Source organism: Gossypium hirsutum, chromosome D03, assembly GCF_007990345.1.
Source record: "Gossypium hirsutum isolate 1008001.06 chromosome D03, Gossypium_hirsutum_v2.1, whole genome shotgun sequence".
Lineage (NCBI taxonomy): Eukaryota > Viridiplantae > Streptophyta > Magnoliopsida > Malvales > Malvaceae > Gossypium > Gossypium hirsutum.
Window position 1 is genome coordinate 4,952,089 of NC_053439.1, and position 23,351 is coordinate 4,975,439.

Here is a 23,351-nt window from a genome sequence, read left to right on the forward strand (position 1 = left end):
ATACTATACGAGGAAGAGAAATAAAAGAAGTAAGCATAAAGCTTAGTAAGTTTACTAGCAAATAAATAACATTAAACACAAATAATTAAACTCAAATGACTATATCTCTAGTTTACTCTTTAGTTAATCTCATTCTAGTTCTCTTGCTTATTTACTTAGAATACTTGTGTGCATAACTTACTCATCTCTTGCTGCATCATTGAACATCAATTGATAGTATAATAAGTTCTTAACTCTTATAACTTACCTGAGCTTGCCATTTATGCTTTAAACTAAACTTTCATGAATATGATTCGCTTATTAGCCCGTTAAGCTACATTGGAACAATAAGGATACTCGGGTCTCTTCTGATAATAACATGCCAAAGCCATGTCCCAGACATGGTCTTACATGGGATGTTCTCATCTCGGTACCCATGCCATGTCCCAGACATGGTCTTATAGGGGACCTCTCATCTCGGTGCCAATGTCATGTCTCAAACATGGTCTTATATGGGACCTCTCATCTCGGTGCCAACGCCATGTCCCAGACATGGTCTTACATGGGACCTCTCATCTCGGTGCCAACGCCATGTCCCAGACATGGTCTTACATGGGACCTCTCATGATCTCAAGGATGCCAATGCCATGTCCCAAACATGGTCTTACATGAGATCTCTTTACCCAAATGTCATGACATTTGTATCCAATACTATTCTTATGTATCAACGGGACTTTTTAATTTTTATTCTCTACCATTTCATGCTTGGGTCATCATCAAATAAATTTATGAAATAAATATATAATTGCTGGAAAATAACAACATTAATACTTTCTTATCTTCGTTCTCAAATCTGTATTGATAGTTCCATTTTAAGTGGTAGTGACAATTCTAATGATAATTATATTTATAATTACATTTGCGGCGAAGGTGGAAATAGTAGTGAAGGCAAGAATTTCGATATAATAACTCGTGAAAATGGTAATGATTTCACTCTAAAAGAAAGTTCTAATGATCTCAATCTATACAAGGATTTGTGGGTTCAATGCGAATGCGAAAATTGTTATGGAGTAAATTATAAGAAATCGCTTAATTCAAAAATGAATATTTGTGAACAATGTGGATATCATTTGAAAATGAGGAGTTCAGATAGAATCGAACTTTCGATTGATCCAGGCACTTGGGGTCCTATGGATGAAGACATGATCTCTTTGGATCCCATTAAATTTCAGTCTGAAGAAGAGTTTTATAAAGATCGTATTGACTTTTATCAAAGAAAGACAGGATTAACTGAGGCTATTCAAATAGGCACGGGTCAACTAAACGGTATTCCTATAGCAATCGGGGTTATGGATTTTCAGTTTATGGGGGGAGTATGGGATCCGTAGTAGGCGAGAAAATCACCCGTTTGATCGAATATGCTACCAATAATTTTTTACCTCTTATTCTAGTGTGTGCTTCCGAAGGAGCACGCATGCAAGAAGGATGTTTGAGCTTGATGCAAATGGCTAAAATATATTCTGCTTTATATGATTATCAATCAAATAAAAAGTTATTTTATGTATCAATTCTTACATCTCCTACTACTGGTGGAGTGACCGCGAGTTTTGGTATGTTGGGGGATATCATTATTGCTGAACCCAATGCCTATATTGCATTTGCGGGTAAAAGAGTAATTGAGCAAACATTGAATAAAACAATACCGGAAGGTTCACAGGCGGCTTCTGTTTGAATGCTAAATCTCTTTTTACAGCAATCCAAAATCACTCCATGTTCAGATAACCAATCCATTCTTAGTATTATATTAAAATCCCCAAATGGCATAATCAACAGGTCAACAGGAAAAGTTTTATTCTGTATAATTAACGGGTATCTCAGACAAACCTGATTCACTACTACTGTTTGCCCCAATGGACTCGACACTTCTACAGACACTCTAGACATCTCAGATTTAAATTTTCCCAGTTCAACTAATTTTGAATTTATATAAGAGTGCGAAGATCCGAGATCAATAAAAGCATAAATAAGCTCAGAATACAGTAAAAATATACATGTTACTACATCGTGGGTATCGCCTTCTTCCCGAGTTCTAACCACGTAAGCTCTAGCGGGTACTTTAGCTTCAGATTGTTGGGTAACAATATCACTGCTCTTCCTAACACCTCCTTCTCTAGAAACCGAACTACCTCTACCTGACCCTCTGCCTCTAGCAGTAGATACTAATCTCTGTGATGTCACGGGTGCAACACTATCAGTTTTCGGACAATCTCTGATCAAATGGTCTGTAGAACCACATTGAAAACAACCTCTAGTTAATTTCCAGCACTCCCCTCTGTGTTTCTTTCTACGGTGCTGACAGTCTGGAATTTCTACACTCCGAGGTGGACCACTCACACTACCAGTAGATACTGTTGTCTGTTTCCCTCTACTTCTACCACCTCTATCTGATCTAAAACTGGATCTCCAACCACCTTAGGATTCCTTTGATCTTTTTGGCTGTGGATTTGAACTTGTAGTTCCTGTACGTTTCCTGTTTAATCTGACACTTTCAATCTTTTTATCGAGGCCTAACACTTGCTCTACCATTTTGGCACGCTCAATCAAATCTACAAGCTCAATAATCCGGTGAGATACTAACTGTACCTTGATCTCGTCTCGCAAACCCCGTAAAAATCTTTTGCAACTATCAGCTTCTGTTGGAATAAACTCGGAGGCATATCTACTGAGTCTTGAGAATTCTCTCTCATAATTTATTACCGACATATCACCCTGTTGTAACATTAAAAACTCTTGTTTCTTGTCCTCGATATACATCTCTTCGACATATTTCTTTTGAAATTTTCCTCAGTTCTTTTATCGGGGCCCGTATTTGAGTAGGTGCTGAAGTTGTAGCAGGAGTAGTTCTTGCTACTCTTTATAGTGCATCGGTAATTACTCATAATATATCAGAATCATATCTATCATTTCTTCTAGGTGGATTTCTTACTGGATTTATGCTAGGTGTAACTGACTCCGTTTCATCTAATCTATACGACTACTCGTCTCTGGTATACATTTCTTCATCGATATCATTTATTCTTTCATCAGACATCTTTAATCTATAAAACAGAAACAAACAATTAGGTTAGCATCCAAGAATCCTGACTCAGTTTTGATTCATTAGTGGCATGTACCTCTAGACTCAATTCCGAGCCTGATTTAGACTGAGAATTGACTAAACCTGATAGCTCTGATACTAATAAAATGTAACACCTCCTAACCCTAATCTATCGTCGAAATAGGGTTACGAGGCATTACCGGACATATCAGAAAATCTATAAATAATTTGTTAAATAAATAACAAACATATTATAATATAATCGTAAATTCATATAAATATTTATTTTACTAATTGACTTCATTATTATTATTTTATTTTATGTGATTAAAAAAACTCAATATAACCCCTTTATAAATATTTAACCTTCCCTGTAATTTCAAACCGCAACCAATTCACAATTCGTACAAATTCATGTTCAAATAACGTAAACATATCTTAAAAATTAACTTAGTAATTTACTAAATAAATATTCGCATATATTGTTTAAATAAATAAACTTCATTCATTCAATTTCAGTTTTAGCACCAAACATACCATTTTATAACTTAACGTTTCATTTATCATTAGAACATTAGAGACCAATTCTTTACAACCAAAACTTACAAGACTCTTTAATAAGACCAAAGTACATGCCACATTTACCAAAGGAAAAATACATCACCAAAGTTACGCTGAAGTCGGGATTGATTTGGATGCTGAACCGGGACCTTTGACTTCTATCGACCTGCGCACGGAAACAACTATACGCTGAATATTTCATACTCAGTGGTATTACCATAATTCAAATTATAACAGTAATAAACATGTAATGCATAAATTATACATACAAATTTAAATTTAAATTCAAATTTAATATTTCAACAATAACAATTCATCAAATAATATCATATGTCCATAATTTTAAACTTGGACACATCATGAACCTTAGGTTCATTCCTCAATTCCATATCACATTTCAATTCGCAATTTAACTTTTTCATCTCATTTCAGTAACTCGATTGATCAATTCATTCGGTTTATCATTTCATTAGTTACCCTATTAACAAAATTCAGACTTTGGCAGATACACGGATCCAACCAAACACTCCAGTATGGCACCCAGTGCCTCATCGGATAGTTCGAAGCAATAGTTGACACCTAGTGTCTCATCGGCAAAGCTGAAGAAAGTTGGTACCCAGTACCTCGTCGAATCTGTAACAACCCGATTTTGACCCTAATCAGAATAGTAGTTTCGGGACCACAAATCTGAGTCTAAAAAATATTTTAATAATATTTTATGTGTTTATTATGTGTGAATTTATTTGTGTGAAAATTTCGTGTGAAAATTTTATCGTTTGTGTGCTCGATTTTATAAAAGGACTTAATCGCGTAAAATGCAAAAGTGGCTAGCAATTTGTTAAAGTACTATATTGCCATGGCTTTTATAATGTGGGGTCCTTATGTTGATATTATACCATTGAAATTTTGAGTGGATTTTTATGGACATGGTTAGTTAATTATTAAAGTAAAATCATTAAGGTTAGTTTTGTAAATTAGTTAAATATGTTAATATAATAAAACATAAAATAAAAGCCATGCATGTTATTCATCTTTTTGGCCGAATGTGAGAAGAAAAGAAAGTCATTTACCTTGTTAAGGGTTCGGCACTTTCAAGTTTGGATTAAGGTATGGATTTAGTTCGGTTTTTGATAATTTTTATGTTTTTGAGATCGTTGCTTTGAATACTTCACAACCCATGTCTTAATTTTGTGAATTGTTGATGATTTTGAAATGTGCTATTGATGAATGCTTGAACATTGTGATAGTTGATGATGAAAAATGAAAGAAATGTGATAGATTAACATATTTTGTCTTTGAATTTTTAGTGAATTTGAGAAATTAGAGCTAAATTGTGAAAATGAATTCTTGAGGGATTAAAATGTGAAATAAATGAAATGTGTGGACTTGTATGAAGACAAGGAATAGTTGGCCCTAGCTTAGTGTGGGCAAATTTTGTGTATTTTGTGTTTTGTGCAAAAAGGATTAAATTGCAAAAAGTGTAAAATGTTAGGGGTAAAATAGTAATTTGCCCATTCATGTATTTTTGGACTAAATTGAATTTTTTGATGAATAAAAAGGTTAAATTTGATTATGTTTAGATCAAGAAACGAAGAAAACGAATTTGGATCGGGGGAAAACGAAAGTAATTGAATAGTCGATCTTGTCCGCTGATATCCGAGGTAAGTCTAATAGCAAATAAACATCATTACATTAGTATATATATGTTCTATAAGCAAAAATATAATGGTATGAATTGTATAAAAGTGTTAGCTGAATGTATATATATGTTTTGAATTTTATAAGTTAAAAATAAAATGTATGAATTGTATATATATATGTGTGTTAGTTAATGTATATTTGAGTTTTATAAGTTAAAATAAATTACAGAAATTCTATATATATTTAGCCGAATATATATATGCTGGGTTTTGTAAGTTGAATGAAATTTAATAAATTACATATATGTTAGCCGAATGTATATATATGTTTTGAATTTTATTAAAATGTATGAATTGTATATATATATGTGTTAGTCAATGTATATTTGAGTTTTATAAGATAAAATAAATTGCATAAATTCTATATATATTTAGCCGAATATATATATGCTGAGTTTTGTAAGTTGAATGAAATTTAATGAATTGGATATATGTTAGCCGAATGTATGTATTGAATTCGATTGGTTGAAATTAATCATATGAATTATATGTATGTTAGCCAATGTATGATTTGAGTTCGATAATTTGAAGCTTATAGTATAAAAATATATATAATAACCGAATGCATGTATTGAGTTCTATGAGCTGAATTTAATGATATGAACTATAGATATGTTATTCGAATGTATGTTTGCTACGAAGATTGGAATATAATTCGATTTTTGCTGAGATACGATTATTGAAAAGATTTATATGAGATATAAAGAATATCTAGATTTTCTTATAAAGAGTTTTGTGAAAGACCAATTTCATATCCGTGGTATTCAGGCTCGATGCTTAGCAGGCTTAATGCCGGTGAATTATTTCAGACTTTATGTCTAGCAGGCTTAATGCCGGTGAATTATTTCAGATTTTATGTCTAGCAGGCTTAAGGCCGGTGAAATGATTCGGACTTTAAGTCTAGCAGGCTAAGTGTCGGTGATCTGAATCAGGTTATAAACCTAGCAGGCTAAGTGCCAGTGATCTGAATCAGGCTATAAGCCTAGCAGGCTAAGTGCCGGTGAATATGTTAAATTAAGTGATTATATGCATTTGATATATATAAATATATAAATGATTTTGGGTTATATATAATGGATAAGTAAATGAACATTTATTTATATGTATTTGATGAGCATATAAATGTTTGGATCTATGTGTTTAGTGAATAGGCACATATATTGGTTGTTATGAAAATTGTTGAATATACATGTATGCATTCGGCACATGTGGGTTAGAAGTATAAATGTGCATTTGGTTCATGTAGTTGATAAATAAAAATATAAGCTTTTGACATATGTATTTGTAAGATCATAGGTATGCATTCGACGAAATGCAAATGATAAGTATATTAGAAATTAGTATATGCAATTAATGATTATGTTTGTAACTTGATTATAAGCATATAATGTTTATACATATGTTCGTTTATATGTATTTTTAATATGCTATAAACTTACTAAGCTATAAAAGCTTACTTTGATTGTTTTTGTCCATTTGTTTTATAGATAAAAACCAAGTTGTAGACTCGGGGATCGTTAGCGAAGATCATCACTCTATCTACTATCTCAGTATTAAAACGTTTAAATTTGAACTTATGGCATGTATAGGCTAAAAAAAATATTTTGGGAGTCGTACTTTAATGTACTGTATATATATAATTAATAGCCATATGAAACTAGCTTATTTTTCTTACGGTTTAACTGAACTGAAATGTTATGTTTTGTTATAAAAGGTTAAAGTAAAAATTTATAATTATACTTACTTCATATTTTACTAATTTAACATAAATGTAAAATTCTTGAATTCAATTCTACTGAATGTCTGTGTTAAGTTGCATTTTATCTTGTAACGATTTGTAATCCTAATTTATCGGCGTATACGGGTTAGGAGTGTTACATTTTATTGGTATCAGAGCTACGACTTAGTCGATTCTAGGACTAACGTAGCGTGTATGAGTCTAGCTATACATGCCATAATTTATACTGAGATAGTGCGATGACTTCTGACATCTAAAAATGTGTTTTCGTATAGTAATGGATCCCGATCGACTGTAGCTGATGATGTTGAGAGTATAACGCCTGCTCCCGTACAAGGGACAGAGCTGGTAGATTCTAGACCAACTTCGAGTAACCAGGAGGGAGAGGCTAAACAAGCCTTCTACCAAATGATGAACGACTGGTTTACTCAATATATTCGGACTAATCCGATTGCACAACAACCTCCACCCCCGATTAATCCATCTTCAGTTCCTGTTATAGCTCAAGTGAGTGATCTGATGAGATTACTTAAGCCTCCTGTTGATAAAATTTGAAAACACGGGGCCGAAGAGTTCAGAGCTACTAATGATGATGATGCTGAGCGAGCTAAATTCTGGCTTGATAATACTATTCGAGTATTTGATGAGTTATCTTGTACCCCTGATGAGTGCTTGAACTGTGCCATATCTTTGCTACGGGACACTGCACATCACTGGTGGAATACACTAGTATCGGTGGTTCCGAAAGAGCGAGTGACCTGGGAATTCTTTCAGACTGAGTTCCGTAAGAAATACATCAGTCAGAGATTCATTGATCAAAAACGCAAGGAATTTCTTGAATTGAAACAGGGTCAGATGACAGTGACAGAATATGAGCAGAAATTTGTGAGACTCAGTAGATATGCTCGAGAGTGTGTTTTGACTGAAGCTATTATGTGTAAAAGATTTGAAGATGGGCTGAATGAAGATATTAAACTATTAGTTGGCATACTTGAGATAAAAGAGTTCGTAGTACTTGTTGAACGAGTTTGTAAAGCCGAGGAGCTCGGGAAAGAGAAGAGAAAAGCTTACTATGAAGCTCGAGATTCTCGTAAAAGATCATTTAGTAAATCGTTCCAGTCGACCTCAAGGAAATCCAGAGAGGATCATAGCCAATCTAAAGCTACTGTAGGGTTTCCTAAACATGATCGAGATCGACCCTATATGAGTTCACGAGCTACTTCAGTTGCTAGTGTGGGTAATGTTTGACAAAATAGATCAGAGTGCAAGCATTGTGGTAAATGGCATCCAGGAGATTGCAGATTTCATGATCGGTCTTACTTTAAGTGTGGATCAAAGGATCATTTTATTCGAGATTGTCCGATGGTGGTCGAGCAAAATATTGTACAGAGTACCAGACCAAATAATGTGTTAGTACGAGGTAGACCACTCAGGCATACGGGTAATGTTAGTGGTAGTCAGAGAGGGACAAAGGACACGACAGTTCGATCTGAGGCTCGTGCACCTGCCAGAGCATATGCCATTCACGCACGTAAGGCGGCTTCATCCCCAGACGTCATTACTAGTACTTTCACTCTCTATGATACTAATGTTATTGCACTGATTGATCCTGGTTTGACTCATTCATATGTGTGTGAAACTTTAGTATTCAGTAAGACTTTGCCTGTTGAGTCTACTGAATTTGTGATTAGAGTATCAAACCCCCTGGGCCGGCGTGTGTTGGTTGACAAAGTGTGTAAGAATTGTCCGTTGATGATTCGAGATTTGTGTTTTATGGTTGATTTAATGTTGTTGCCATTTGACGAGTTCGATATAATTTTAGGTATAGACTGGTTGACTTTACACGATGCCGTGGTTAACTACAAAAGGAAGACTATTGATTTAAGGTGCCTGAATGACGAGATTATTCAGATTGAATCTAATGATCTAAATGGTTTATCGGCAGTGATATCCTCTATGTTGGCTCAGAAGTATGTGAGAAAAGGTTCTAAAACTTATCTTGCATATGTTCTTGATAGTAAAGTGATAGAAAAGAAGATTGAATCAGTACCTGTTGTATGTGAGTATCCAGATGTGTTCCCTGAAGAATTACCGGGTCTACCACCTATTCGAGAAGTAGAGTTTGGTATTGAGTTAGTACCAGGGACGACTCCAATTTCGATAGCTCCGTACCGTATGACACCGACTGAATTAAAAGAATTGAAAGCACAGTTGCAAGAGTTGACTGATAAAGGTTTTGCACGACCGAGTTTCTCTCCTTGGGGGGCACCAGTTCTATTTGTGAGAAAGAAAGATGGAACGATGAGAATGTGCATTGATTATAAGGTGACTATAAAGAATAAATATCCGTTACCACGGATTGATGATTTGTTCGATTAGTTGAAAGGGGCTACTGTCTTCTCGAAGATAGATTTGAGATCAGGCTACTATCAGTTACGAGTTAAAGACTCTGATGTGCCAAAGACTGCCTTTCGAATGAGGTACGAACATTATGAGTTTCTTGTTATGCCTTTTGGACTTACTAATACACCTGCTGTTTTCATGGATTTGATGAATCGGATCTTTAGACAATATCTAGATCAGTTTGTAGTAGTATTCATAGATGATATTCTGATCTACTCCCGTGATGAGGCAGAGCATGTTGAACATTTGAGACTTGTGTTACAGGCTTTACGAGATAAATAGTTGTATGCAAAATTCAGTAAATGTGAGTTTTGGTTGCGTGAAGTCAGTTTCTTGGGCCATGTTATATCGGCATCAGGTATTCGGGTTGATTCAAGCAAGATTTCGGCTATACTTGATTAGAAACCTCCGAGAAATGTTTCGGAAGTTCGAAGTTTTTTGGGACTTGCTGGTTATTATAGACGGTTCGTAAAAGGATTCTATATGATTGCAACCCCGATTACAAAGTTATTACAGAAAGATGTTAAGTTTGAGTGGTCAGAAAAGTACCAGAAAATTTTCGATCAGTTGAAAGCTCTTTTGACCGAAGCTCCAGTCTAAGTTCAGCCCGAATCGAGTAAAGAGTTTGTTATTTATAGTGATGCATCTTTAAATGGTTTGGGCTGTGTTTTAATGCAGGAAGGCAAAGTTGTAGCCTATGCCTCGAGACATTTAAAGCCGTATGAAAAGAACTATCCGACGCATGATCTGGAATTGGTCGCTATTGTGTTTGCGTTAAAAATATGGCGTCACTATCTGTTTGGCGAAAAATGTCATGTTTATTCCGATCACAAAAGCCTGAAATATTTGATGACTCAGAAAGATCTGAATTTGAGACAGCGCCGATGGTTAGAATTGCTGAAAGATTATGAGCTTGTGATTGACTATCACCCGGGAAAGGCTAATGTTGTTGCTGATGCCCTAAGTCGAAAATCACTATTTGCTTTGCGTGCAATGAACACGCATATGGCTATGTCTAATGATGGTGCGATAGTAGCCGAGTTGAAAGCAAAACCATTATTTATTCAACAGATTTGTGAAGCTTAAAAAGTCAATAATGATTTAATTGCAAAACGAGCTCAGTGTGACTTAAATGTTGATTCAGAGTTTTTAGTTGATGTTGAGGATTGTTTGAGATTCAGAAATCGATTATGTGTTCCAAAAAATTTAGAGTTAATTCAAATGATTTTGAATGAAGCTCATAATAGTCGATTTTCTGTTCATCCGGGTAGCACGAAAATGTATAACGATCTGAAACAGCACATTGGTGGCATGGTATGAAATGAGACATTTCTGACTTTGTTTCAAAATGTTTAATATGTCAGCAAGTAAAAGCTGAGCATCAGGTACCTTCTGGGTTGCTTCAGCCGATCATGATACCTGAATGGAAATGGGACAGAGTTACGATAGATTTTGTATCCGGTTTACCGTTGACACCGAGCAAGAAAGATGCAATTTGGGTTGTTGTTGATAGATTGACAAAATCGACTCACTTTGTTCCGGTTCGTATTGATTATTCACTTGATAAACTTGCTGAACTATATATCTCTCAGATTGTGAGATTGCACGGAGTACCTATTTCTATTGCTTCGGACAGAGACCCGAGATTCACATCACGATTTTGGAAGAAACTACAAGATGCTTTAGGTACGAAACTACATTTCAGCACAACTTTTCATCCGCAAATCGATGGTCAATCCGAACGAATCATTCAGATACTTGAGGATATGTTGAGATGTTGCATTCTCGAGTTTGAAAGTACATGGGAACGATACTTACCTTTGATTGAATTTGCTTATAACAATAGCTTTCAATCTAGTATCAAAATGGCAGCTTACGAGGCTTTGTACGGTCGTAAATGTCATACACCATTGTATTGGACCGAGCTCAGTAAAAATAAGATACACGGGGTGGATTTGATTAAAGAGACTGGACAGAAAGTGAAAGTGATTCGGGATAGTCTGAAATCAGCATCGGATCGTCAGAAATCTTATGCGGATTTGGAAAGAAAGGATATAGAATTTCAGATCGGGGACAAAGTGTTTTAAAAGTCTCACCGTGGAAGAAAATACTCAGTTTCGGTCGTAAAGGCAAATTGAGTCCGAGATTCATTGGACCGTATGAGATTAAAGAGCATGTTGAACCGATTGCTTATAGATTGATGTTACCACCTGAGCTAGAAAAGATTCACAATGTATTTCACGTTTCGATGCTTCGTAGATACCGATCCGATCCTACGCATGTGATTAGTCCGTCAGAGATTGAGATTAGATCTGATTTGTCATATGAAGAAGAACCGATTTACATTTTGGCTCGTGAAGTTAAAGAGTTACGAAATAAGAAAATTCTGTTAGTCAAAGTATTGTGGTATAAACACGGAGTTGAAGAAGCAACTTTGGAGTCAGAAGATACAATGAAAGAGCGTTATCCAAACCTATTCACCGGTAAGATTTTCAGGGATGAAAATCCTTAAGGGGGGAGAGTTGTAACAACCCGATTTTGACCCTAATCAGAACAGTGGTTTCGGGACCACAAATTCGAGTCTAAAAAATATTTTAATATTATTTTATGTGTTTATTATGTGTGAATTTATTTGTGTGAAAATTTCGTGTGAAAATTTTATCGTTTGTGTGCTCGATTTTATAAAAGGACTTAATCGCGTAAAATGCAAAAGTGGCTAGCAATTTGTTAAAGTACTATATTGCCATGACTTTTATAATGTGGGGTCCTTATGTTGATATTATACCATTGAAATTTTGAGTGGATTTTTATGGACATGGTTAGTTAATTATTAAAGTAAAATCATTAAGGTTAGTTTTGTAAATTAGTTAAATATGTTAATATTCATAAAATAAAAGCCATGCATGTTATTCATCTTTTTGGCCGAATGTGAGAAGAAAAGAAAGTCATTTACCTTGTTAAGGGTTCGGCACTTTCAAGTTTGGATTAAGGTATGGATTTAGTTCAGTTTTTGATAATTTTTATGTTTTTGAGATCGTTGCTTTGAATACTTCACAACCCATGTCTTAATTTTGTGAATTGTTGATGATTTTGAAATGTGCTATTGATGAATGCTTGAACATTGTGATAGTTGATGATGAAAAATGAAAGAAATGTGATAGATTAACATATTTTGTCTTTGAATTTTTAGTGAATTTGAGAAATTAGAGCTAAATTGTGAAAATGAATTCTTGAGGGATTAAAATGTGAAATAAATGAAATGTGTGGACTTGTATGAAGAAAAGGAATAGTTGGCCCTAGCTTAGTGTGGGCAAATTTTGTGTATTTTGTGTTTTGTGCAAAAAGGATTAAATTGCAAAAAGTGTAAAATGTTAGGGGTAAAATCGTAATTTGCCCATTCATATATTTTTGGACTAAATTGAATTTTTTGATGAATAAAAAGGTTAAATTTGATTATGTTTAGATCAAGAAACGAAGAAAACGAATTTGGATCGGGGGAAAACGAAAGTAATTGAATAGTCGATCTTGTCCGCTGATATCCGAGGTAAGTCTAATAGCAAATAAACATCATTACATTAGTATATATATGTTCTATTAGCAAAAATATAATGGTATGAATTGTATAAAAGTGTTAGCTGAATGTATATATATGTTTTGAATTTTATAAGTTAAAAATAAAATGTATGAATTGTATATATATGTGTGTTAGTCAATGTATATTTGAGTTTTATAAGTTAAAATAAATTACAGAAATTCTATATATATCTAGCCGAATATATATATGCTGGGTTTTGTAAGTTGAATGAAATTTAATAAATTACATATATGTTAGCCGAATGTATATATATGTTTTGAATTTTATTAAAATGTATGAATTGTATATATATGTGTTAGTCAATGTATATTTGAGTTTATAAGATAAAATAAATTGCATAAATTCTATATATATTTAGCCGAATATATATATGCTGAGTTTTGTAAGTTGAATGAAATTTAATGAATTGGATATATGTTAGCCGAATGTATGTATTGAATTCGATTGGTTGAAATTAATCATATGAATTATATGTATGTTAGCCAATGTATGATTTGAGTTCGATAATTTGAAGCTTATAGTATAAAAATATATATATATAATAACCGAATGCATGTATTGAGTTCTATGAGCTGAATTTAATGATATGAACTATAGATATGTTATTCGAATGTATGTTTGCTACGAAGATTGGAATATAATTCGATTTTTGCTGAGATACGATTATTGAAAAGATTTATATGAGATATAAAGAATATCTAGATTTTCTTATAAAGAATTTTGTGAAAGACCAATTTCATATCCGTGGTATTCAGGCTCGATGCCTAGCAGGCTTAATGCCGGTGAATTATTTCAGACTTTATGTCTAGCAGGCTTAAGGCCGGTGAAATGATTCGGTCTTTAAGTCTAGCAGGCTAAGTGCCGGTGATCTGAATCAGGTTATAAACCTAGCAGGCTAAGTGCCGGTGATCTGAATCAGGCTATAAGCCTAGCAGGCTAAGTGCTGGTGAATATGTTAAATTAAGTGATTATATGCATTTGATATATATAAATATATAAATGATTTTGGGTTATATATAATGGATAAGTACATGAACATTTATTTATATGTATTTGATGAGCATATAAATGTTTTGATCTATGTGTTTAGTGAATAGACACATATACTGGTTGTTATGAAAATTGTTGAATATACATGTATGCATTCGGCACATGTGGGTTAGAAGTATAAATGTGCATTTGGTTCATGTAGTTGATAAATAAAAATATAAGCTTTTGACATATGTATTTGTAAGATCATAGATATGCATTCGACGAAATGCAAATGATAAGTATGTTAGAAATTAGTATATGCAATTAATGATTATGTTTGTAACTTGATTATAAGCATATAATGTTTATACATATGTTCGTTTATATGTATTTTTAATATGCTATAAACTTAGTAAGCTATAAAGGCTTACTTTGATTGTTTTTGTCCTTTTGTTTTATAGATAAAAACCAAGCTGCAAACTCGGGGATCGTTAACGAAGATCATCACTCTATCTATTATCTCAGTATTAAAACGTTTAAATTTTAACTTATGGCATGTATAGGCTAAAAAAAATATTTTGGGAGTCGTACTTTAATGTACTGTATATATATAATTAATAGCCATATGAAACTAGCTTATTTTTCTTACGGTTTAACTGAACTGAAATGTTATGTTTTGTTATAAAAGGTTAAAGTAAAAATTTATAATTATACTTACTTCATATTTTACTAATTTAACATAAATGTAAAATTCTTGAATTCTACTGAATGTCTGTGTTAAGTTGCGTTTTATCTTGTAACGATTTGTAACCCTAATTTATCGATGTATACGGGTTAAGAGTGTTACAGAATCTATCCGAAGAAATATAGTGACACCCAGTGTCTCATCGACTCGAGGTCGAAGCATCCCTGAACTCTTCTAATCCTATGGCATGCCAACTATATTCGACTCAGCCCACTATTTAATAGGTTCTCCAAATTCACATTTCAATTCAATCCACTTTTTCACTTTCAATCACAATTCAATTCAAAAGTCACTTTTCCATTTTTTCTTTCAAATCAATATTCAACTCAATCCACACATATATTCATCATTCGATTGAATTTCTTTAACTTAATAATAATACTTACCTTATATTTCACTTACCATACATATAAATTTAAATATAGCATTTAATAATAAGTTATTTGAATTATAGTAATACAAACCCGAAATCCGCGATTACTCCTCGATGATCTTCTCTTTTCCTTTCTGTGCCGATGTCTCGGGTTCTTTATTAGCTTCGAAAAATGAAGATAATTTCATAATCAATAATAGACTATTAATTTATATCTAATTAATTGAATTTCTATTCAAATTTCTACTTTAATTTGAATTTAGTCTTAACTAAATTCACTTTTTTTTCTATCTCAATTCATACTTTATTTCAATTCAAATTTCAACCAAACTTAGACATAACTATCTAAATTTTATCATAAAACCCTAATTTTGAAATTCTTGCAATTTAGTCTCTACTATGTAGAACTAATAGCTTCTTTTACAATTTAATCCTTCAATCAATTCTAACTAAAAATTCATTCAATTAAACCTCTAATTCAACAATTTGTTCAACATATATCATGTTCAAAAACCTAAAAAAAACTTCTAAAACCTCAACTTAATTTCAACAAAACTCTATTCTAAAGCTTCTAAAACATCAAAATTAAAAGAAAATGGCTTAATTGACTTACCCGTTAAAGCTTCAAACCTTAAAACCCTAGTTTTTCCTTTTATTTTTCTTTTTCTCCTTTCCCTGCTCTATTTTGAAATCGCTATTCTGTTTCTTCTTTCTTTATTTGTTTCCTTTCTTTTATCTTATTTACTTTATATTATATTTGATTTAATTAATAATTAATAATTATAAAATATCTTTATACTTAAATTACAAGTAAATTATGTATTTAAATTACAATTGTACCAATATGATTTTTTTACACATGTATATTTTTGTTACCATACATTTGTTACAGTTCAATTGATTTACTTACAATATAATAATTTTTGTTACCAATATAATAATTTAATATATAAAATATCTTTTACTTACAATTCAAGAAAATATACAATTATATTACAAGTGTACAAATACATATATTACACATGTACAATTTTATCATCATACATTTGTCTTTATTTTAATTTATTAATAATAATAGTAATAATAATAGTAATACATATACCGCCTCACCTATTAAAATGGGCACAATTGCCTATTTAGCCCTCTTTATTTTATTTTGATTTATAATTAGACTTTTACCCTTTATTCACTTTAGTCCTTTTTCTTATTTTCTCTTAATTAAACTAAATTAACTTAATTAAAATCTAATTAAACACACTGCTAGACTCATAAATATTCCTAATAATTATCTATTGGTTCAATTTTCTAAGACGAAGGTCCGCTACTACACTTTTCTGATGTCTGTGAATTTTGGGTTACAATTTTCTTATTATTTTCAAATTAACCCTCAATGTCACGAAACTATAAAAAATAAAAAAATTAGACCAAATTACACAAAGTGTTGTTTAGGTTAATTTTTTTTAGAATAAAAACTAAATGGATATAATTTATAAATGTTGAGGGTTAAAGTCGTTATCATGTGAATTTTAAAAGTATCCACCTTTAGCCAACTAGTGGCCCAAAAAGACAAAATTGAATATTTATGCGATTATTTTGTAACTTTTCATAGTTGAATGACCAAAAAAAAATTTACTATTACTTAAGTGATTACTAGTGTAAATTACCCTTATTATTATTAAAAGAAATAAATTCATTAATATCGCTAGTTCATGAGCTACCCATTATCAAACCTCCCAGCGTGGTGAAATAGACATAATTTGTTGAGGGATAAAAACAATATAAATAATATTTTTCATCTTATTATAGAGTATTTTAAAATTGAATATTGTTGAACAACTTTTAACTTTTGGAGAAAAATATTTGAAGTGTCGTTCGTTGGGCATCTAGTCAAATTCTCAACAATGGTTAGTAATGTTCCCTGTAAGGTTTTGTCTTTCGTATTTGCCAAAGGTCCTAAAGGGTTCATGAAAGGGGAACATCTCATTTGGTAGAAATACAACCTGCATTGCTCATGTAACAATCCATTTTTAGTGGTACAGGAAACGGTGGTTTCAGAATCTCATTTTTTGATGATTGAGTTTGTGAATATTATTTTTTAATATTTACGAGTTTATCTTAGTGTCATATTGATTTTTTGTCTTGAAATTTCAATGAAACGGTTAATAATTAAAGTATAAGGACTAAACCATAAAAACCTTAAAGAGTTAATTGTTATTAATTTTATTGGTTTAAAGGCTTGAAAAGTATTAAGCCAAGTGTTGAAATGGCAAATTACTCTTTTTAATAGATAGTGTACGGTTTGGTAAGCTTTGTTCACTAAATCATGCAAATTTTATAATTAATAAAATGAAATGAAATGAGATAATCATAGAACATATTGTAGTGGAAGGAAAGAGGGAAGGGCTATTCCATTTTTTTTCTTTTTTCATCCATCTTCTTCACGAAATAAGAAGAAAGAATTAGGGCTCTTAACGTCGAACTTTTGGCCTTGTGCATGGTACAAAAATTTCATTCTTTTCTTGTAATTTTTATGTTTTTGAGATCGTTTTATTTTGATTTAGCTAACTCGGGTATTAAATCGTAAAACTATTAAAGTTTTAAAAAGTTACCATTGTTGTTCTTTGAAGCTTTTGATGTTCAATAGATGAATGTTAAGCTTGGAAATGAAATAGGGACTAGTTTGTAAAGAAAACTTGGTTAATTTTGACTCTAGGAACTAAAATGCAATTATTTCAAAACTGTCATGGAATTTCTATACTTTTGGCTTTTATTGAGTTATAAAAGGAAGAAATTAAAAATGGAGTGAAAAACAGAGCTTAAATGTGAAAGATATGATTGTTTTCAAATTTTAGGACTCAATTGAATAAAATGTGAAACTTTAAAATTTTTAAAAAATAAAGAAAATAGATCCATGTATATCATATTATGGAAAAAGTACATACACAACATTCAACACAACAATTTTTCTGATTTTAACGTTCAACCTTGACATAGGGCCTCATTGATAATTCTATCAAAGTTGGTAACAGAAGATCCTCCAACGCTAATGGCAGATTTAGCTTTTTTCTTCCATTCCAATGTCTTTTACCTTATCCTTTGCCCATTATCTCCTTCTATTATCTCTTTAACAAGAGCCTCCACATCCTTACACTTTACATCAGGGTTGATTTCCATTCTATTGCCCCATGTGGTGCACGAATATCGACAATTTGTTTGTTGATCACCAAAGAAAGGCCAACAAATTAAAGGCGCACCTTCGGATACAACTTCCAACAGAGAATTCCATCTGCAGTGTGTTAAGAAAATGCCAACCGCTAGGTGGGACAACACTTGTTGTTGGAGACACCAGCTTGTTATAAAGCCCCTTTCTTTTATTGCCTCCATGAATTCTCTCGGAAAAACAACCGATTCTCCCATCACAATGTCAGGCCTAACTACCCATAAAAATGGGTATTTACTATTTGCAAGTCTCCAAGCAAATTCTTTCAAATTATGGTTCGACATCACTGTTACACTCCCATAGTTCACATACACCACCGACTTGGGTTTCATTGTGTTAAGCCATTCGATGCAACTTGTATTCTCCTTTCATAGGCTTGAATTTAGTGAGTTATGTTGGATTTCAAGTAGGTTCCTACTTAGGGAGGTGAGTGGACCAATTGCATAAATATTAGGGGACTTGGATGCAAGAACTTGTAGCACTTCTTTATCCAAGTCATCGAACTGTTGAAGATTATTGAAGATGAATTTAAGCATTCTTGTGATACGTCCATGATGTAATTAAACATGAAGTCATCAGGGTCAGTGGTTCTTATTAAGCTTGGTACGTCCTTGAGACGCATGTTAGGCATACCAGAGATCCAATCAATGCGCATCTCAAGTGTCCCATCGTTAGCAAAGCGTTCATCTACAACGAAAACAAAATGCATGTTTTTGTTTCAATATGCAAAAAAATAAGCATGGAGTATGTTGCGTGTAACGCATAGAACTTCAAAGAGATTATTATCAATGAATATAAGATATCCCAAAATTAAGTTACAAAGCACAAAGAAAACATAAACTTTGTAACCTTTGAATGGAACAATGCCTCTTTGAGCTAGTTCTTTGTAGTGCAGAAATCACAGAAAGCTAACGGTTGAAGAAGTCCAGAGTTGAACATTAGGCACCCCAATGAGTTGAGCTGCCTTGGTACCACAGTTCATGATTCCATCACAAACTATACAAGTAGTAGGTTGTAGTTGGGGTGAGGAGTTAAGCTTAGATAGTAGCTCCAAGAATAGAGCCAAACAATTATTTCGTGTGGCAATGAATATTTCCGGAACAGACTAAGTCGCATTAGAATCGAAAGGTGGCAGCCCATCGGGTATTGCTGCAAACTGGAAATCAGGCAGACCCTTAATGCTGAATGTTGGTCAGTAGGCAACAATGAACCAAACAACAAGCAGGCCATGAAGACCTAGCCATACAGGAGCTGCTGGAAGAAGCTCAACTGTTCCAATTTTTGTTCATTTTGTAATCTTAAGTTAATGTAATGTACTTTAGTTCAATTTGAACTAAGTTAGGCTTGTGATTGATGTAATTAGATTGTGTATGAACTGTAAACTCAGCTTTAACCATTCTTACAAGTTTTGTTTTTCAAGTTTCAATGTATTAGTGGTGGTAGGTAGTGTTTAGGTGACTGCTTACTATTTTTTGACAAGCTTAATGCTTGGTTTATGTATTAGCATTGTGCCATTATTCAATTTGAATGAATTCAGAAAGTTTTCTTCCATACACTCTCCAAATTTTCTTTACTTTTCCTTATTTTATTTTGTCTTAAGCTTGATTATTTCTTAGGCAAGCCTCGAGCCTTGCTGTTCAAGTTTCTGCAAACTTGTTTGTTTCTTTGTTCTCAACACCAACAATTGATATCTAGAGCTTTAATCTTAAGGGACCTATTATACAAAATGATGGCCTCATCAAGCTTCGCACCAGCTGCACCACCAGTCTACAATGAAGAGAGCTATCACATATGGGTGGTTAAAATGAAGACCTACCTGCAGGAATTTGATCTGTAGGAGGTGGTCAACTCAGATGTTGAACAAGAGCTACTTAGAGCCAATCCAACAATGGCTCAAATCAGGCAGCATGCTGATGAAAGGACCAAGAGGCGCAAAGTAATGTCTTGCATCCAGAACTCGGTTTCAGATGTGATCTTTACAAGGATCATGGCCTGTGAAACACCAAAGCAGGCCTGGGACAAATTAAAAGAGGAGTTTCAAGGGACAGAGAGGACAAGGCAGCAATAGTTGTTAAACTTGAGAAGGGACTTTGAGAATTTGAAGATGAAAGAAGAAGAAACTATCAAACAGTACTCAGACAGGATTATGGCTATGGTAAACAGCATAAGGCTCTTTGGTGAGCAGTTTACTGAAGCAATGATAGTGGAGAAGGTTATGAGGCAAAAATCTCATCTCTCGAAGACTCAAGGGACCTGTCCAGCATCTCCTTCACAGAGTTGATCAATGCTCTCTATGCGTAAGAGTAGAAAAGAGCCAGCAGACTGGAGGAGCACTAAGAATGTGCCTTTCAGGCAAAGACCGATACTGCCTACAAAGGCAAGAAGGCCTGGAAAGACAAGCCAAAGTTTGATGCTGCAAGAAAAGGGGACCAAACCTGTAGGCATTGTAAAAGGTTTGGTAATCCAGAAGAAAAATATTGGTTTAGACTAGATACATTGTGTCAACATTGCAAGAAGAAAGGGCATGTTAAAAGGTTGTGCAAAAACAAGGGCAAACCAAGGTAGAACCAACCCCAACAATCAAGGCTGAGGCTCGAGTAGCCAAGGAAGACAGTGATCTTGAAGAGTAAGTTTTTACTGTGTCATGCTGAGCTGCTCAGGAGAGGCTTTCAAATGGCTAGCTCCTAGAAAGTGGATACACCAACCACATGACACCAGATGTTGCCATCTTCAAGTCCTTGGACAGAAGCTGCAGAACCAAAGTTAAGATTGGTAATGGTCACTTTATAAAAGTAGAAGGTAAAGGTGATGTGTTGATATGCACTCCCACAGTTGCCAAGGTCATCTCGAATGTGCTATTGGTGCCTGAGATTGACAGAAACCTGCTCAGCATAGCTCAATTGCTAGAGAAAGGGTATTCTGTAGTGTTCAAAGGCAAGGAGTACCAAATCATTGATCCAAGTGGATCCAAATTCATGGCAGTCACTATGGCTGATAAGAGCTTTGTACTTGATTGGACAGAGGACTTAGACACCACCTATACAGCTACAACAGATGAATCTAAGCTTTGGCATCAAAGACTTAGTCATGCCAACTACAGATCAATGGACCAGTAATGCAGAGATGATTTGCTGAAAATTTCATTGGTTCAGTTAAAAAGTAGGAGGTTTATGAGGTATGTAAGCTAGGGAAGCAACCTAGACTCCCATTTCCCTCAAATCAAGCCTGGTGAGCCTTTGAAAGGTTGCAGCTAGTGTACACTGATGTGTGTGGTCCTATGAAGACTGAGTCATTGAATGGAAGCAGGTACTTCATCCTGTTTATTGATGATTTCTTAAGGTTTTGTTGGATTTATTTTTTAAAACAGAAATCAGAAGTAGGTTCAGTGTTTACAAAGTTCAAGATTGCTGCTGAAACTGAAATAGGCTGCAAACTTAAGACCATAAGGTCTGACAATGGGACTGAGTACACCTCAGCTCAGTTCCAAGCCTTTTGTGATGAGGCAGGCATCAAACACCAGCTCACCAACACCTACACTCAACAAAATGGTGTAAGTGAGAGGAAAAACAGGAGTTTGATGGATATGGCCAAGTGCCTACTGTTTCAGAAGAATCTGTCCAAAACCATATGGGCAGAGGCAGTCAATACTGCTGTGTACATTCAGAATAGACTTCTCACCAAGGCCCTAGCTCATAAGACTCCATTCGAAGCCTGGTTCAGGTGCAAACCTTCACTGGCTCAACTAAGGGTCTTTGGTAGCATATGCTATGCTCATGTACCAATATTAAAGAGAGACAAATTAAGTAGAAAAGCTGAACCTGGTATACTGGTGGGGTATAGCTTAGTCAAAAAGGGCTATAGGATCTTGGACCCTTCAACAAGCAAAGTGTTAGTAAGTAGGGATGTAGTGTTTGATGAGAAGTCACGCTGGAATTGGGAAAAGAATGAGCCACAAGCAGTTTCTGAAGATCTTGTAACAAATCAAATTGATTCAGATCAAAATGGTCCTGAAATGGACATTGATGATGAACCAGTCAGGGGCACTAGACCTTTGGCTACAATCTATGAAAGGGCTCAAGTAGCCATAGTAGAGCGAAGCTGCTTTGAAGAGGCTGAAGCTCAGCAAGGGTGGAAGTAAGCAATGGCTGATGAAATCAGCATGATTGAGAAGAATCAGACTTGGGAATTAGTTGAAAGACTAACAAAAAGGAAGATCATTGGAGTGAAATGGGTTTATCGAGCCAAGCACAATGCTGATGGGAGCTTGAATAAGTTAAAAGCAAGGCTGGTTGTTAAGGGATTTAGCCAGAAGTATGGTCTGGACTACCTGGAAACCTTTGCACCAGTGGCCAGACTCGACACCATTAGGCTGCTGATTGCCTTAGTAGCACAAATGGAATGGAAAATCCATCATCTCAATGTGAAATTAGCCTTCCTAAATGGATTTCTTGAGGAAGAAATCTATGTTGAACAACCATAGGGTTTTGAAGTGGTTGGCAAAGAACACATGGTCTACAAACTGAAGAAAGCCTTGTTTGGCTTAAAACTGGCTCCAATGGACTGGTATAGCAGTATTGATAGCTATCTGATCAGTTTGGGATTTGAAAGAAGCAAGAGTGAGCCAACTTTATATGTCAAGAAGGAAGGTGCACAAACTCAGCTCGTAGTATCTCTGTATGTTGATGACCTGCTAGTGACAGGAGGAGATCAAACAATGCTGATTGATTTCAAAACCAAAATGTAACAAGTGTTTGAGATGTCTGATCTAGGAAAGATGACCTATTTTCTAGGCATGGAAGTGACACAGATGCACAATGGGATTTTCGTAAGTCAGAAAACCTTTGCTTCAAAAATTCTGACCAAGTTCTCAATGGGAAACAACAAAGCAACAAAGACTCCTATTGCTATTGGAGAAAAGCTATCGAGCAATAGTGAGTTTGTGAAGGTTTGTGAAACAACCTATATGAG

The 23,351-nt window shown here is 34.1% G+C and overlaps 2 pseudogenes; one reads left to right on the forward strand and one right to left on the reverse strand.

Annotated features, from left to right (window-relative positions):
- Positions 1–815: 815 nt before the first annotated feature.
- LOC121215389 (acetyl-coenzyme A carboxylase carboxyl transferase subunit beta, chloroplastic-like) lies at positions 816–1,711 on the forward strand (annotated as a pseudogene).
- A 16,431-nt stretch (positions 1,712–18,142) lies between these two features.
- LOC107950007 (linamarin synthase 2-like) lies at positions 18,143–18,738 on the reverse strand (annotated as a pseudogene).
- Positions 18,739–23,351: the final 4,613 nt, after the last annotated feature.